The 17,582-nt window shown below is 35.0% G+C and overlaps 2 protein-coding genes across 10 annotated transcripts in view; one reads left to right on the top strand and one right to left on the bottom strand.

The window, feature by feature from the left end:
• The window catches only part of LOC115241062 (UDP-glucuronosyltransferase 2B31-like), a 403,584-nt gene that overhangs the window by 99,081 nt on the left and 286,921 nt on the right, over positions 1-17,582 (bottom strand). The window lies entirely within an intron of this gene.
• The window catches only part of LOC115241064 (lachesin-like), a 293,937-nt gene that overhangs the window by 63,892 nt on the left and 212,463 nt on the right, over positions 1-17,582 (top strand). The window lies entirely within an intron of this gene.

Raw genomic sequence — 17,582 nt, 5'->3', positions numbered from 1 at the left:
CGTGTTTTCGCGTTAGTCGGCCGGCTGACACTGAGATAGATTCACAATACACGGTATATTTACCGAATCGAACCAAATCTACGATTTTTATTCGAGGATTTTTCTACCGAAGCATCAGCGAACGCAATGGCAGATCGAGTCACACCGACACGGATATGTCGAGCAATCGCGCGGAAACCGAAAACCTATCTGACATATTAGACCACCGAATTCGCTTCGCGATCTCGCCCGTTAGTATATTACTGTTTGTTAACGGTTTGTAATAGAATCCGCGATGTGGTAGACTTTAATTGTAATAATGAGACAGTTGTTTGTATGTAACAGCTGTATCTACTGCTAATTGATGAAGCTGAATTCGAACGTTGATGCATGGGATATGGGATATCCAACCATATGGGTAGCGCTACATTTTTTTCTCAGCGACTGTTGTATTTTCGGCATACATTCTTGCTATCATGGAAAGCATTGTTATTTGATTTTTATGGCAACGTTTTTACTGGTGGGAATTATCTCTTTAAATTTAAATTGTTATGTTCAGATGTGATTTTAACATAATTACGCTAAAAATATATTTTTTAAATTACATTTAAAGTTTTAAATTATTTTCAAAAAATAATTTTTTAAAATCATTTTCTTATTTCGAAGGATACACAAAAATTAGTTTTATATTTATTTTAATACTTTTTTATTTAATGTTTTTATCTCTCCATAGATATGTACCACATATATTAGAAATGCGGCAGAACGTTAATTTAATTCGGAATTTTATAGAGAATGAAATAGAGATTAAATAGAGATACATACTCTCTTTATCGCTTATAAAAATTAGCTTTATAAATATTTATCTCAGTAAAAAAAATTTTTTGTCTTTAATCTTATAATAACATTGTTTTATGATTAAAATATTAATCTGATTTTAGTCTTTTCTGGTTAAGTTCTGTTATGTCTGGAACATAGTTTAATAAGCTAATATATTTGGCATTAAGCTTTCTCTCTCTCTCTCTCTCTCTCCAACGTGCTTCGAAGTTTCTGGTTTCTGTCCAGCCGAAATTGTGCGGTCACGTAAAGCATTGAATAATTAATTAATTATCGAGTTGTCGGCAAGAATACGATTATAACAATTTTCTAACATTTTATAATTTAAGAGTGCTTTTCAATAAATAAGGAACCAAATTACATTTGGTTCATTTTTTAATTTATCTTTCAGCAATTTCATTCAGCTTTTATTTGAGGACAGATGTGACAAATTACTTTTCAATTTTTAGGAGTCACTGGTTGTTTCAAAGCAAATATTATGTAACATTTTAATTTAATTAAAAAGTTTTTTAAAAGTTTTATATACAATATATGCAGCTTCGATGGTCATCCGCTCCTCTTTTATTAGAGTTTAGTTTACTGTTTTAATGTCAATTTACGAAAATCATTTATAAAATTTTTTTTGTGTGAGAGAAAAAAGTTAATAATCTTACTAAATTAAAAGGAAACTCTCGTAGCTCGAGGATAGTGTTTTTTAACATAGATATCGCGATCTTTGGCGAATGGGAGATCATCGAAAAGGTTTATCTCCGTAGAAAGAATTCGCTCCCCCAACGATAGAAAATACATTCGCAGTAACGTCGGGAAAAATTCCTAGGCTAAAAGAAATGTTTATCGGGGAGAGAGAATGTAACATACACAAGCACATACATACAAAGTAGATACGGTAGATATAGTCGGCGGAAAACCAGAATAAGTAGGTACTCTCGCAACGTTTTTCCCATGAGATACCAAGGCGAGGCTAGAAGCTGCATGCGTAGATATATAAATATAGACAATATAAATTCGACTGCATATAAACTCTTTGCTCTCTCTTTTTTTTTTTTTTTTTACTCTTTGTACTTTCGTATATAAAACATTATTCGTGTATATATGCGTGCGTCGAGGACGACCGTTTAAACGGCTGCTGCGAGAAACAGCCATTCGCCATCTCGCGTTGCAGCGGCGTGAAAAGCATGCCAAGCAAGGCCGCCCTTTTTCTGCGTTAAGTCGTCCGGTCCATGCTGGTTTTCCTGGCGTTCGTTTAGAACAACACGGCAAAAAGGCATCCCGCCCCTATGCTCCATCGGACGTGTCGCCTACAGTCGCGTTTTTTGCGACGTATTTTTCTCGTAACATTACGCCATGTAAAAACTTACAACGCGTCTATTTTAGCATAATAATATAAAGTACGTATTCAAAGGATCCTATAAAAATTTTCAGAATATTTCTGACTATATATACACAAGATGGGTTTTTAGCGGCTGCATTTAATTAACTGTGCAAAAACATTATTTTGTTTTTTAGTTTAATCCAATGAAATCTTGACATGAAATTTTTAATGTCATAAAGGGTTTTAAGTATAAAATTATGAGTGTATATATAATAATACATTTTACTTTTTGCAAAAATGCGAATAACTAAAGTCATTTGTGTATATCGAAAAAATACCATTCGAACAATTTAAACAATTCGATGCACGGACTATTGTTAGTTTGATATAAAAATGACCGCGTGGAAAACCTATCTGTGGTTAAAACTTTGATATCAAATGCAGTTATAATTGATTTAACTTTTTATTTGTGATTTTTGATATTTTTTATGTCTATTCAGAATTCAATTAAATACACTAGTGCGCACTGGTGCATATTAAAGATTGTCCTGTACAAATTTACGATAAGTAATTAAAATAGTAAGATAATTAATATTATTGTATATATACGAGTTATTATTATTTTACGAAAAGTTGCCTGATTGATGTTAAATTAATAATTATTGTCAAATTAACCAAAATATTTATATATGAGATTAATATTAATATTTATAATAATAATAATTCTTGGATAATTCAGAAATTTTAAGAAAGTATACAAAGAGAAAAGAAAAGAAAATGTCAATACGAATCAACCGCTTTTTAGGATGTCAAAGGATATAATAAATATATACAAAAGCTACTATTTCACGCAAGAACGTTTCAATTTTTAAGTTTTTAATTTTCTGTGCTTTTAACTTTCTCGTATTAGTTTTTATTTTTTTTTATTTTAACTTTTCAATTATCTAGCTTTTTTCAAGTATATAAAGAAATTTTGTGAATAACATTTTTTTCGTTATCAATATATCTTACATTATTTTTAATCTTAAACTCATCAGTGTAGGAAATGCAATGCGTTCGATGAATATTCATTTGCAGATGTGGAAACTGTTATGTTTCCACTCTATATGATAGAAGTTTCCAATCTGTTCACTCTCTCAAGATAACTCTCTCAGTGTCCATTCATATCATTTCCCCGTGTCAAATCGGATCGACTAATGAATTTGCGTCGTTCAGTTAGAACGCCATCAACGCCTATCGGGGACAGATTTACTGTCAATTTGCTTGAGCTCGAAGTCCTTGGAAGTACCCAATCCGTATTCGCGATCGTCGATCTAGGTTTCAATTTATCACAGATACTGTTCGACAGATTATTACGATGGTCAGTTGCAATATTTAATATATCTTGAATCTTCGAGTATCGACGCGACGTCAATAAATTTTAATGAACGCTCGATTTTGATAATAATGAATAGCTATATTTGGTAAATATCCGTATTTTCTGTCTCTATAATTTCATCGATGATAGATAGCCATTATCGATTAACTTATTTATATAACATCCAATTATAAATCCTTTATTTCAGTTTTGTGCGAAAGGTAGGATTAAGGTTCGTTCAAAAATATATATACAATATTTTCTCAGAATTTCATAAATATAATAACAATAATGTTAAATGGTATGGTGATATTTATCTGTATTATATAGTAATTACTTTTCAATTTTATATTAAATTACAGATTACATAAATTTTAATTGTTTATTGTCTAATAAATTGTCGATTAAGATTATATAAAGTGATTACCTTCGCGAAATATAAGCGGATTGTAGGTATTACGTATTATTTCAATATGTGGTTGTTACCACAAAATACGGTGAATATTCTAAAATTATCGGTACGTATATAGTAATACCCAATCTGTTTTCGCATAAGAAAATATTTCGTGTATCCAAACGTTCGTTTATAGTTTGTGGTATAGTATAATTAAACTGTGGTATCCCGCAACAAGCTACGTTTCTGGAGGGGCGTAAAATCTACACACAATAGTCACTGCATCGCGTTTACAACGAATACTCAATTCGCCCAAACTTATTACACTTTGGTCAGAGTTTAACAATCCTTATCCCTATTATCATTTCATTTCATTTGTTGTTATATTTGTGAAAAACTTGAGCATTGTTATATAGTATCCGTAATCCGATATAGCGTATTATCGGACCGAATATAACTATAAGTTCCCGCAATAAAGCAACCGATTAATAACGTGATTTGTCAACTGCATTATAACTCTGTTATGTACATGTGTATTAGAAACAATATTTAAAATACGTAAACAGAGTGCATCAGAAGTTATACATTAGGGAAGAATTCTGAGAAAGAGCTACAATGTAATTTGGAGGAATCTATGGGACCCCGTAGAAGTAAACATGTTCGAAAGACGAGATCTTACAGTGGGATTTAAAGCAAAAAATTGTCAAAAGCATCGAAATACAGTAATTAACAAATTTATAATTAGTTTTTATATTTACATAGTTAATCTTTGAAATTTTATTAAACTAGTAATTTTTTTGAAATTATGCTTTGTTTCCTTTCGCTCTTTTTTTTTGCGTAATGAGCTTTTACAACTATCTTCTCATATTCCATTCCTCGTTATGTTCATGAGAATGTCGAGCTTGCAACTTCTTAATGAGCGACCTTTTTATATCTGCTTCTATCATAATTTTTTTGCATAGATATTATTTCGTCGCGACGCGTAGAATGGATTTCTCGCATTTACATGTCGCGTTAGAAAACCAATATTGTTGTCTGAGTAATAGCCGTCGCGTCGTTGCTATTTCGCTGGTTTTATCTAGCGATAGAAGTAAACGCGTTAGCGTGATTTAGAAGCATGAATAATGTCGAGTACAACAACGTCAGGTGATTGATGACGTAGAGGATGTAGATCTCAGAAAATATCCTGCATATATATTACAATATATACATACATGATAATCGTGCACCTTACCCGTCTTTATATCGACACATCGTTTGATCGATGAACAGCAAAATCGTTAATCTTTTCACTTAGCAATTTCGTTATTCCGTCCTGAACGACAGAAAAATTAACACGACATTATTTAAAATTATGGATGTTTTGCTCGTATTGAAAAAAAAACACGAAATATCAACGCTTTATTAGCGGATGCATTAGATCCGATTGCCAGAGCAACGACTTTTGCAATTCTTGGCTGCTATCGATCTCGCGCCTCGCCAGTGTCAAGGTAAACCACGCTTTCGCGTTGTAACGGTCTGATAACACTAATCTGTAGTTACTGGGCGATAGGTCGATTTAGCTACCCGACCGCTCATCCATATCTTCCCGTATACGTGTTGGTGTACCTATATCGGCATAGCATGCAACATTATTGGTAAATCCGTGAGAATCGCGCAGTGGTTCGTGGGCTGGGTGAAAACAGTGCACAACACACACGGATCGGATTGAGAATAGTGCCAGCAAACCAGAAGGGTGAGACAGACAGAGAGAGAGAGAGAGAGAGAGAGAGAGAAAGAGTGAGAGGGTGAGAGTGAGGGAGGGAAAGGATTGGCCGCTGATATAACTGTTACAAAATAGGTGTGTGGTCGCGTTTGAAATCCGGATACGGCTATTCTGCTCTCGGGTTTAATGTCGCCATTCTCCGCCCGGCTTTCGATTCCGTGCTCTAATACATGTATATCGAGTGCGTACGGATACGGGCATACCTTTTCGCGTACATCTTTGCGCCGAGACTTAATAATCGATATGGTTAGATTAATAAAAATTCCAGATCTTTTTTTAATATTTTTTTAACAAGATTGAATCGGTGTTGTATTTTCGGCGCTATTGTATTTTTGGATAACAAGGAGCTTAATCTTACTTCGTGACCGAGTTGTCCGCCTTTTGTGCGATAACAGGAGAGCTATTACGGAATTATTCGGAATGATCCCGTTTTTCGTCAGTTATACTATTATTATGAACGTTCGTAGAGTATTCAAAACGCTTGAATGAATTTTCCGATATTTCATGACCAAGCGAAAAGTCAATTTCAATCACGACTGCGGAAATCTTATATGCTGTAGTTCAATCAGATTGTTCTATTTATGTCAACATGTGACTTTGCTGTTACGAAAAGATAATAGTTAAAATACCAGTTGGAATTTTTTACGGAAATGATCAGTATTAATAAACATATTAGATATAAGATTAGCTTATAAATCCATATTATTGAAGTACAATTTTAAAATATTATTTTAGATATTCATCGTTTTGTATAATCGATTTTACTATTTATTAAACCTGATTTTACTAAATATAGAGAACTTTAGATTCTAATAGTACTGGTAAAGAACGCTGCTGTGTTAAAAATAAAATTGCTATTAAGGCAAATGTTACAGTCCAAAAATAAAATGGATATAATAACTGATGACGTTGTTCAAATAACAGGTTATTCGGACTAAAACGAATATCGTGTAGCATATTGTTCAGTAATTTTTAGAATGTTTTGCTTGTCGAAACAAGATTTGGTCAATGTTATCGGCGAAATTCACGAAACACCAGACGGTCGAAATAAAAAGAGGGAAGATCGCGAACAGATGGCGACGAATCTGTAGAAAATGGAGTCGCAGGCAGATCGAGGGGTTGTTTCAGCAGGTCTGGCATGTCGCCGTCATAAATCTGTGGTACTCAGTGGTTCCGCTGCGAGAGGTACAAGTTTATAACGTGACGAAGACCACACGGTAGGAAGTAGATAGAACTGGAACCCGACGGTAAAAGGGAAATAGATAGGCAGGGAATGAGAAATAGACTAACAAGAATGAGAGTTGGACGACGAGAGGGGTGGAAGGCGAGAGGAGGAGAGGGTGGTCGTCGGCTTCATAGGACGAGCGAAGCGCGAGCAGTACAAAAGTTATTAAATTTGATTAGACTTTGCCGCATAGCGGTACAGAAACGAGGATAGGGTAGGGACGGGGGGAACGATGTGAATAGAACGGGGTTATACCAAGGGGAGGTAGATTTCACCTGGGGTTGGTGGTCGCACAGCGAGAAATGCTGGCGCGGCCGGTATGAGTTCCGAACTGCATTGGTACCGCCGGGTATCTATGGCTTATGATATCACTGCTAGAGAGAGAGAGAGAGAGAATATTTATTCTCGCTCTCTCCCGTCGTCCGGGTAGCACTGTATCGCGCTTTCTCCATGTGTTGACTCTCCCTTTCTCGCTCTCTCTCTCTCTCTCTCTCTCTCTCTCTCTCTCTCTCTCTCTGCCGGACCTATATCGTATTAAATATAATTGTTAAAGTTTGCTCGTGCGCGAGGATTACGACAGTTTCGACGATTTACGTTATTGTCGCGAGAGCTAGGGGGAATGTTCGCATACCGCGATACAGCGGCCACCATAATCGATGTGCGCGCGAAGTTTGCATACAGAAGATGTGTTTCGCCCTTATACATTTTCATTATGTACATAGGAGAAGGAGAAACTATGTAAAGAGAAATTTTCAGACTTATCTCTCTTTTATGTTTCATTCTTCGTAAAATATCTCGTAAAACTTTTACTTATTATCATTTACTTCTTTTTCTTTTTCTTTCTCTCTCTTTCTTTCGCTCTCTGAACATTTTTAATAATATACTTAGTTTCTTTTCACATTTGTAATCTTATTAAATTAATTTGAATCTCTTGGACCATATTAAATTTATCACAATAATTTAAATAAAGTTTACGTTATTGCAAAGTGCATACTTTCACGTATAACTTTTCTAAAATCTTTTGTTTCGTATGAGAATGTGCGCGGAAAAGACGTGAGCAACTTCGTAGAGCAATGGGGACAAATACGTCAGAGCAATCTGCAAAACTTTCTCGATCATCGAGTTGCTCCCCGGGGAGCAGTTCACGTCCGATTTATGATAGCAGAAAAAAAAAATATCGCTCAGAGAGGCGCCTTATATCTCGACACGGCGCCTTCCAACTGGCGGCGATACCGGGGGATCATTCGCATTAAATTCCTTGGAGACTTCCGATCGAACGTTCGCTGAGCTCGAACGTCATATAATGTCGATTTCTTTGTTCGTACGATTTTCATCCGATAAGCGACAGTCACGCGCTGTCGACTGTCTTCAGAGATTGGCCAATCGCCGAGATTCCCATTGGAGTTGTAAAAACGTGCCAACGAGTCACAACAATTTTACTCTTTCCATTTTTTATATTTAAAAAAAAAATACACATTTTAAAAAATATTTACATAAAAAAACGACAATATGTTCCAAATAGAATGAGTGTTTCAGTAGTTGAGTATTTTAACTTTTTCGATGGAAATTTGATTTGTTTATTTATATATTCATACATTATATGTAATTATTTTATAATAATTAAATTTTAATATTATCATAATTTAATATCTATATAATCTAATAAATTTTATAATTGTATGTATTCATATTTATACATTATTTTATTTAATTCTATATGTATATACATTGGAGTTAATCGGGATTTGATATTTTACGCATAAATACATCGCTTTACATTAATTTTCCAATTATTGTCAATAAATGAGACGATATATTCTCGGGATATTTCTTGAAGTAATCAATGAGGAGCATATGAAGAAATCGACATTATCCTTTCCAACGATATAAAGAAAACTATATGTTTTAGAAAATTTATCTTAATATTTTTAGTGAAAGAATATGATTCGCACAAATGTTGGTCGAAAAGATTTTCGGGGAACTGCATGAAATGTCGGCCATGTAATGCGCGAGTTCTGATAGTAGTCGGCGTTAAGCCGACGCTAGTAGAGCGGCTCTACATGGGATCAGACAGTGGTGCAGCCTATATGTAGGTCAGCCTTGACTGCGACACTACGTGCTCCGTAAACCGAACTAGGGGAGGCATTGCCTCCATTCTGTGCTCCAATTCGTTCATACTGGTTGATCTTTCATTTTGCGTGACTTAAATAAGCGGCAAAACCTTCATCGATTTTTAAATCTTCTTCGAAGATTTTTGATAATAAGAAAAATATTAAAATTAATTTTTTGTTGTTTTTAAAAAAATACTCGTGTTGCTTATTTTAGATGATTTTTATATATGCTATTTTAATTTAGTTTTATAATGAAAGCCAGTAATTTATTTTCAATATAATTCTGTTAAGTAATGAGAGGGAGGCTATATATATTTTCTGATACGTTTGTGTATATATATGAAAACAATGATTTGACCCGGCGAATCGGTTCAGAAAACGAGGTTGCAGGGAGGGGAAAGCGCGGTGGCGGACGACGATGTGCGTTTTATAGGATGGAAAGGAGCGAGAGGGGAGCGGGAGATGATTTTTCCGCGAAGATTTCATTTTCACGAATCGCCATCGAGCCATGTGCCGGCTGCAGGACGCAAACATACAGCGATGTCGTTGTCGCAGCCGTTTCCTCTCATCGTCGTCGACGATTTCTTCTGCAAATCGGCGACGATAACGCCGAACGGTGACTCGGATCGTTAAATTATATGCGACAGTCGAAATTCGTGAGATTTGCGCGACGGCTTATCATACTTATCGTTCGGCCGAGACGGTCCATTCACTTCGTTTTCTACGGCGACGTTCATTGCTTTACTTCTCACGTTCGCCGGCGACTCACGACTAAAAGTGTTTGTGCACGGGATACTTTGCGCGAGAACGGTATCGGGACTTCCCGAAATGTAAGGTAACACTTTTTTTTTTCTTCGACAACGTATAACGGCGATGAAACATCAATTGCGGCAATTGCATCAATATAATCTGCAGCATTGTCATGTTATCGTTTGTTCAATCTTAATGATGATATTTTTTAAGACGACATTTCTTGACCTAAAGTAGAAAGTAATTCATGTAAAGTTAAACTGATGAATAATGATATAACACTCAGACAATTAAATAATTACAGCAACCATTTTTTTCCGATAATTATTATAAATTGGCGATTAATAATTTTATCATAGTTTTTAATGTCATTATATTGTCTTATTATTAGAGTCTCGATTATTCGATTACATTATACCGTGCACATTTTTTCTGCATATTTCTCTTCTGCACATTTCACTTTTAATTAAACCTTTTTGAGAGAAACGAAATTCTTTTTTTACTCGAAAAAAGATTTCGTGTAAAACTCATTAGAGAATGATTTTCGCGTAATTTATTGTCATTTTTTAAAATAAAGTTTAGCATTATTCATAAATAAAATAATTAAATCTTTTATCTTTCACATTTTTCTTTCTCATTCTATTATTGCTTGAATTTTTGCAAAAGCTTTTGTTAGAAACGCTTTATTGTCGCGCAAAATAAATCCACAATGCGTGCTTGGACTGTAGCATACACATTTAATGACATTATCAAAGCTATGTCAACCGCGATCGCCAAGCTATTTCCGTAAATTATGTCGCGTGGTTATAGTACGTCAAGCTTCAGGAATCCCTCAGAATACCAATATCGCGGTTCTAATTACGATAATACAGTTAACAATGACCGATATTGCTATTAAGCCATTGCAATGTTCATCACTTGTGTATTAAATAAATACAAAAGAAAAATGGGGATAAATTGAAAAATTTTAAATGCTGGCATATCAGGCTACAGAGAATACTTAATTGATATCGAATACATATATATATGATATTTTGAATTAAAAATATTATATATACGAGAGGTTGAAAATTTTAGAATTTTATTTTGATCGCATTGAACTTAAAATCAAATAGGTCTCAAAAAATTTATTTATAGTTTGTTTCAATGAAATTTAATCTTCTTATTATAATGTCGCTTAACTTTAAATATATTTAACGTTCTTAAAACAAAAAAATTATGCATAAAGATCGGCTTTGAATTGCAATCGTTCGAAAGCAAGTGTAATAATGATATTTTTAATGTACGTCGTATATTTCGACGGTGGATCATAGGTGCATTTGGATTTGCGGTTTTCACCATTATCCGTGCGATTCGCTATCGCTGCTTAATTACGCCGTTTCAATTTCCATTCGGTCCGGAACGAAGTCTCGGTTTCAATTGCGCGAATCAACGGCAACGTTGAAATGTGAATGATGATCACGAAGAGATGGCTGAGCTATTCCAACATACGAGATACGGCACGTCAAATACCTGTCGAACGATCGAGCGAGGTAAGCAGGAATCTCGGGAATGCCACCACTCTGCGTTGCTGCGTGCCGCGCGGAGCGCTCGGGAGAAAATTTCAGGTTTCTCGGTCGGATTTGCGAACGAGGATATATATACGGAGACTCTCTCGGCGATTCTATCAAACTAAATACTATCTCGCGCAAAGTCGCGAGATTTCAAATCTTCCTTTGTACGCGAGTTGCGGATTCGCGGAATCGTGAATTGCTTGCAAACGATCGTGAAATTAGAGTTCTATCACAAGTTCCTAGCGAGTTTCTCTATTAGAGGAGGAAGTAAACGATATGCACGATTTTAGTTAGGATAGAACCGGATAAAATACTTGTTTAGATCGCGATCTCAGTGAGCGATGTGATTTTAAATAATTCATCCATGTTTGAATAAAAATATAAATAAACTCGCGGTACAATAGACTGCGTTAATATAAAATTTTAATGCATAGCATTATGTGTTTTCGAAGCGCGTGCACTCAATAATTAGTACACGTTTTTAATTATCTCGCTGCGTTAACGATATACGAGTGCAATAGTGAAGATTATTTGGATAAAAGGCTACGAAAAGAGAGAAAAACTTCAACATTTTCAGTAAATAAAATGCAACCGGCGTTTTGTTGACATACCATAAAATTGGAGGTAGTGCGCGCGCGTACAGGACTCGAAATATTTTTAGACTATGCGAGTACGAGTTCATGCGTGAGATAAAAAGTAAACTGGATTAGTTCCTTTTGCGCTATGCGTAAATTGCGAATTTCAAGATAAGAGGACACGCATATTTCTCGTCCGGTTTTATAATTAATTCTACCGTGATGCATGCGAAATGGCATTTTTACAAAACATTATAATCCCATTGTGCAAATATGCAATAATAGCGCCGTGTGTGTGTGTGTGTATGCCGTGATCTTTTTATTAAACATCTCATAATAGTCTTGCAGCACGCGGCACAGATGAAGCGATATCGAAAAAAGAGATACGGTAATATATCGGAGAAAGAAAGTTTCGCCGCGAATGGCCGATAAAACAGCAATAAGAGATGCAGAGGTTATAAAAAAGGACTATAAATCTTTGTACACGATATAATAATGGACTTGACGATAAATGTAGACATTGAAGCTTCATTTTGGTAGACGCAAATTTCTTTAATGCGGAAATCTCTGTTTTTATGATTACATTATTTAATAGCAATTAACTTTGACATTTTTAATGATATTTTTTGATATAGAACAATTATGTGTTTGTGGAAGGTGATTGTGAAAGTTTAATTTATTTCTCAACTTGACATTTAAAATTTCAAAATAATAACGATAATATTTAATTATTATTTTAAATTATTTTTTTTATTACATTGCATTTTGCAATGTAATTTCCAATCTTAATAAATTAATTTTCTGTTTGCCAAAATTATTTTGTCTGCTTACATATACACATCTTTTCTATTATTGTCAGATCAGAATTTTGACATTTGCACCTCTATCTTTCTCTCTCTACTAGTCTTAAAATTGATGATGGGGTAATAATTACAAGAGTTTAAGTCGTCTGGATTTTGAATAAAAACAAAAGATAAGGTGAGCCCTGAAGGCTTGAGGATTTAAACAAATTGCCTTTTGTAAGTAGGTTTACTTTAGGACAACTGGTAGCGACTCATCCAATTGGCGGACGTGTTTGCATGTGTGAAATCCAGTTCGTAAAGAGCGTCTTAACCCGAAAGCTTGGATGAGTCGTTTCAGCTGGGAGAGGAAGGGATCTTGCCTCGTTAAGACCGTGCCGCAAACTTGGAGAAGTGCTCTCGGTGTCCACAAGTCGCCGATCACACGGCCTGCCGGAAACTCGGAGTCACGGAGTTCCTTCGGGTCTAAGCGCGCCGAGAAAGGCACTGCAGGGTAACTGCGGCAGTTGCGGCACAGAAGCAGCGCTCGTTTAAAATTTATGAGCTAGGCGTGAGTAATAATCTTAAATATCGGATACCCCGCGCGAACGAGGCGAGGTTATTAAATATCTGTCTCTTGACATTATCGGCGATCGCGTTGTACAGCAGTATCTCTCGTATTTTAAAAGGAAATTTCTCAAGTTAGTCAAAAAACTGTAAAACGATCTTTTTTTTAATAATAATACGAAGAAAAAGAAGACATACAAGACATAGATATTGCATTAATATAAATATATATGTATATATATATGCAGAAAATAGAAAAGAAAAAGAAAAGGGGTCGAAGAATAATCGAGATAAGTGTGATAAGATATAATCAACGCATTGAAATTATTTTATATTAAAAAACTGAGTTTATCAGTTTATTATTGTATACTATCTTGCTAAAATCAATATTTGATTCGTATTCTTGTTTTTAAAATTATATATATGTATCGGAATTGATTATGTTTTAAAATACTCCACGTGCTCCACTTTCAAAGTAAACGATTTGTATGGTACTTACATTGTCAATATATCCACCAGTTGACAAAAATATTTTGCGGAAAAATAACTCTCTGAATAGAAAAAACTTGAAATAAAAAATATTTATTCCGGTGACGCGAAAGCGAATGTTTTCAAATGTTTAAGAAGATGGGAACTATATACGTAGTATTACATACCGTCTGTTATAATTGAAAAATCTGGATAAAAAAAAAACAAGTTTTAAAAAATGAGCTGAGTTAATGATCATGCTAAAAAAAGTTTCGAATTACGTTCTCTTGAAAAGTAACTTTATGCATTTATATTCTTTTCCTCATAGATACTTTGAATTGAATAATTGAGTTACTTAGGAAATTTGCTCAAAGTTATCTTTCAAAATAATACTTTGGAAGTATCTACCGGATTACATTTCTTTAATTTTATTACATAAACTTTATATGTTAAATATAAAAAAAGGGATAGTCAGTTATATTTTATTAAATTTGATTTTTGTTACAGAAAAATTTACAAACTCTTTTAGATAAATTATTTTATCATTTTATATTTAAGAGTATTATTATTGCGTTAAATAAATATATTGTTAAAGTATTTTATTTTTCCATTTTGCAGTACTTCTATAATGATTCATTTCCGTGTCGTGTGATATTTGGGTCAGTTACATTATCGCGAAATATTTTTGATGCAATAACCGGCTCATATACAGGAATAAATGCGGATAATGTGTACAATCACATCCTGTTCTTTTTTCTTCAATTTTCGTCAAAAACATTTTGCGGATACTATTTTTAATTTAATCAGATAACTATGTGTCATTTCTAGGTCGAATCAATAGCATCGCAGATTAGAATTTAAGAATTTTAAGAACTTGATCGAGACGAGAGAATTCGGATCATACCTTTTATCCCGGAAAGTTATTTTTTAATCATTGGCGGATTTCAAGTTTCCATCTTCTTTTCGGGATTTTGTACCTCCTTTCCATTTTTTCCTATAAAGCGTAGCAGATTCATGGTGCTTGCTCTAAGCCGTTGTTACAATCTTTACAGCGAGACCGCCCTTGCAAAGTCACGAGACATTTACGATCTCGCCATGAAGGGTGCGTCCCGCCAACAATATGTTACTCGTATATATCGCTCCTCAGGCAGACATTACGCGCGTTGCGTAATAAGGTGATATCCAAGAAACGAGAGAGCGAGATAAAGAGCGGACTCGTGTACAAGGTGGCTCAATTTTCGGAGGGGATTGTCACACTAGTTTTTCGAAGAAAGGAAAAAAGTGCGCTGTTCCTTATTTTACCTTCGGCTTTTGCATCGCGTTTTATCGCTCTTCATATCTACAAACGTTATTTTTTTTCATTCTCTTTCTCTTGTCCCGTTTCCTACATTGTATTATTTAGATTTTTGTTTATCTCTCTGTGCATTTCTTTTCCAGTGAATACTAGCTTACCCTTAGAGATAGCTCTCTCTCTCTCTCTCTCTCTTTTTTTCTCTCATCGTTTTTTTCAATATAAATTCATATTCTATATTATCTTTTGCTTTTCTATTTTATGCCGTTATTTGCCATTTTCTCGATCTTTTCTAAATTCCTGTTTTCTTCTACATTATTTACATTATTACGGTTTGTCTTTCTTCGTTCTTGTCGCTTCAACTGGATGTTTGTTCGCTTCCTCCCTCTTATCCTCGTTTCTTTCATTAGATCCATATCCTGTGTTATTTCTGCCTTTCTTACCTTCCGCCTCAGACGCGCTTGGCTCAATTCAACAGCGAGGTCGAGGCAGTGAGTCGCGTTCTGTTGCCGCTATCGCGTTGAGAGAAGATTTTACAACGAGAGCCTTTACCTGGGTAAACGTTTACGGTTGCCCCATTGCGCATCGAGGAATTGCTGTTCTCTTTCACTCCGTGCCAAGTGTTCCGGCGATGCGAAGGGGCGAAGGGGGTGCGATCGGTGCTGTTTCAAAGACGTTTTGCGTTTTATTGCCGCCAGACGCGCTACGGAAAGTAACGCCTTCGCAGAATATTTTCGTTCTTATGAAATGAGAATTGTGTGAGGAAAGATCATGGGGAAGAGGAAAATCTGTCTTATCTCCAAGCGACCCTAACTCTCATTTCGTTCGATAAACGTCTCTCTGAACCTTACTTCTTTTTTTCTTCTTTTTTTTCGAGATATATCCTTGTTCAAGATCTTGTTCTCTTCTTCGCTTCCATTTCCTATCCTCCGCTTCTCCATCCTTCCTCTATCGCGATCTTGGCATTCGTTTTTCGTTCCTTTCGCAGTTTCCACTTGTTGGTGGACATTTCCTTCTTTTCACCTCCTTATCTGCGCCCCTTTTAGTTCTGTCCGTTGTTCGTTTTCTTTTTACCGCTATCTCCGTCGACGGCGCAGCTCTTGGGTACGGTATTCTTTTCTCTTGCAATCTGCTCACCACTTTTCAAAGTACGAAGGTAATGTGCACCGACTATCCCACCTAAGAATGGGTATACAGCGAATGCGCCCTTACCTTGGTAAACGCTTACAGTTTCCGTTACTACCAGAGGAGAGTCTTCGTTATATCTCCTTTATTCGACATTGCGGTAATCGGTGCAAAATTTCGAAGAGATGGCTTTCCGCGCATGCACATCATGTTGCACATATTTATTTACTCTTTGTAACTAATTTTGATAATTATTATTTTTTTAATATTTATCTGTATCAAAAAATATATTTTTATGGGATATTTCTCAGATGTTTTGTATTAATAGTCTCATTATATAGTCGAGGAGAGAAAATGTAAATTTTATCCTGACGAAAGGAAAATGATAAATAATATACTATAGTAAAATATTTTATTCTTTTTTTTGCAAGTATCGTAATTTGTAAATTTCTTTCCTGTCTTTCTTTGCTACGTTTCGTCTTTTTTGGCTTTTATATTTTTTTACTCGCACTTTTATTGACAGTTGTCTTCTCACGCGCGGTGTTCCTTTCCGGTACAATCTGTTCGCCACTCGACATCAAAAGGAGGAGAAGGAGTAAGTAGCAGCCTGCTTTAAAAGATGGTGCACAATGTACTTTTACCTTGGTAAACGTTTACGGTTGGCCAGTACTCTTTTATACGAGACTACACGGCACTTGTATTGAGTCACTTAGAGTGACAGAAGAAGGATTCTTTGGGGACATTTTGTCACGTTCCTTTTAAAAATTGAGATAACATTCCGTGTTAAATACTAGTCGTTGAGAGGCAATTATAAAACCATGACGTTACCGTAATGTTAATAATCGTAGATAATAATCGTAGATAATAATCGTCTGCGATAAAATTTACATATTATATGTATATAACAAGATATCTCTCTTTTAATAATCTCTTATAAATTAATTATTATTGTAAAGGATATTTTTTTGCGCACACACGATAATAAATCCATTTAATTTAATTTATATGTTTATTTATGTATATATATATATATATTATATATCTTTAGTTTTAGTATTAGAAAATTATATTTAGCACATGAGCAAATTCTTGTCAAAGAAGGATTTGTCTCAATGTGAGATTCGCAGAGAGATATTCCACAAATGTATTCAATTACTAAAGAATCTCCGTCAGTATCTAATGCAAATAGCTGTTTTATTTACGAGAGAGAATTTCATAAATTTCGTGCATCCGGCGTTCGGGCAGTAATAATAATACGCACACAAGAGAAAAGCAGCAAGCTGCACAATGCGTATATATATCTCCGCGGTCATGTCATTCTATGCAGCAAACCTTATATATCGTAACGCGAGAATGTGTGTGTATATACGCGTGTATATATGCAGGTATGTGTTTATTCCGCAATCTCCGTTGCTACCGGTTAGTGGAGAGAAAGGTGCTGCTTTCCAGCAGCTCTCAGACAACGTGAGAGAAAGAGAGATAGAGAGGGAGAGG

Source organism: Formica exsecta, unplaced genomic scaffold, assembly GCF_003651465.1.
Source record: "Formica exsecta isolate Colony F162 unplaced genomic scaffold, ASM365146v1 scaffold465, whole genome shotgun sequence".
Taxonomy (NCBI): domain Eukaryota; kingdom Metazoa; phylum Arthropoda; class Insecta; order Hymenoptera; family Formicidae; genus Formica; species Formica exsecta.
This window is presented reverse-complemented; position numbering and strand designations above follow the sequence as displayed.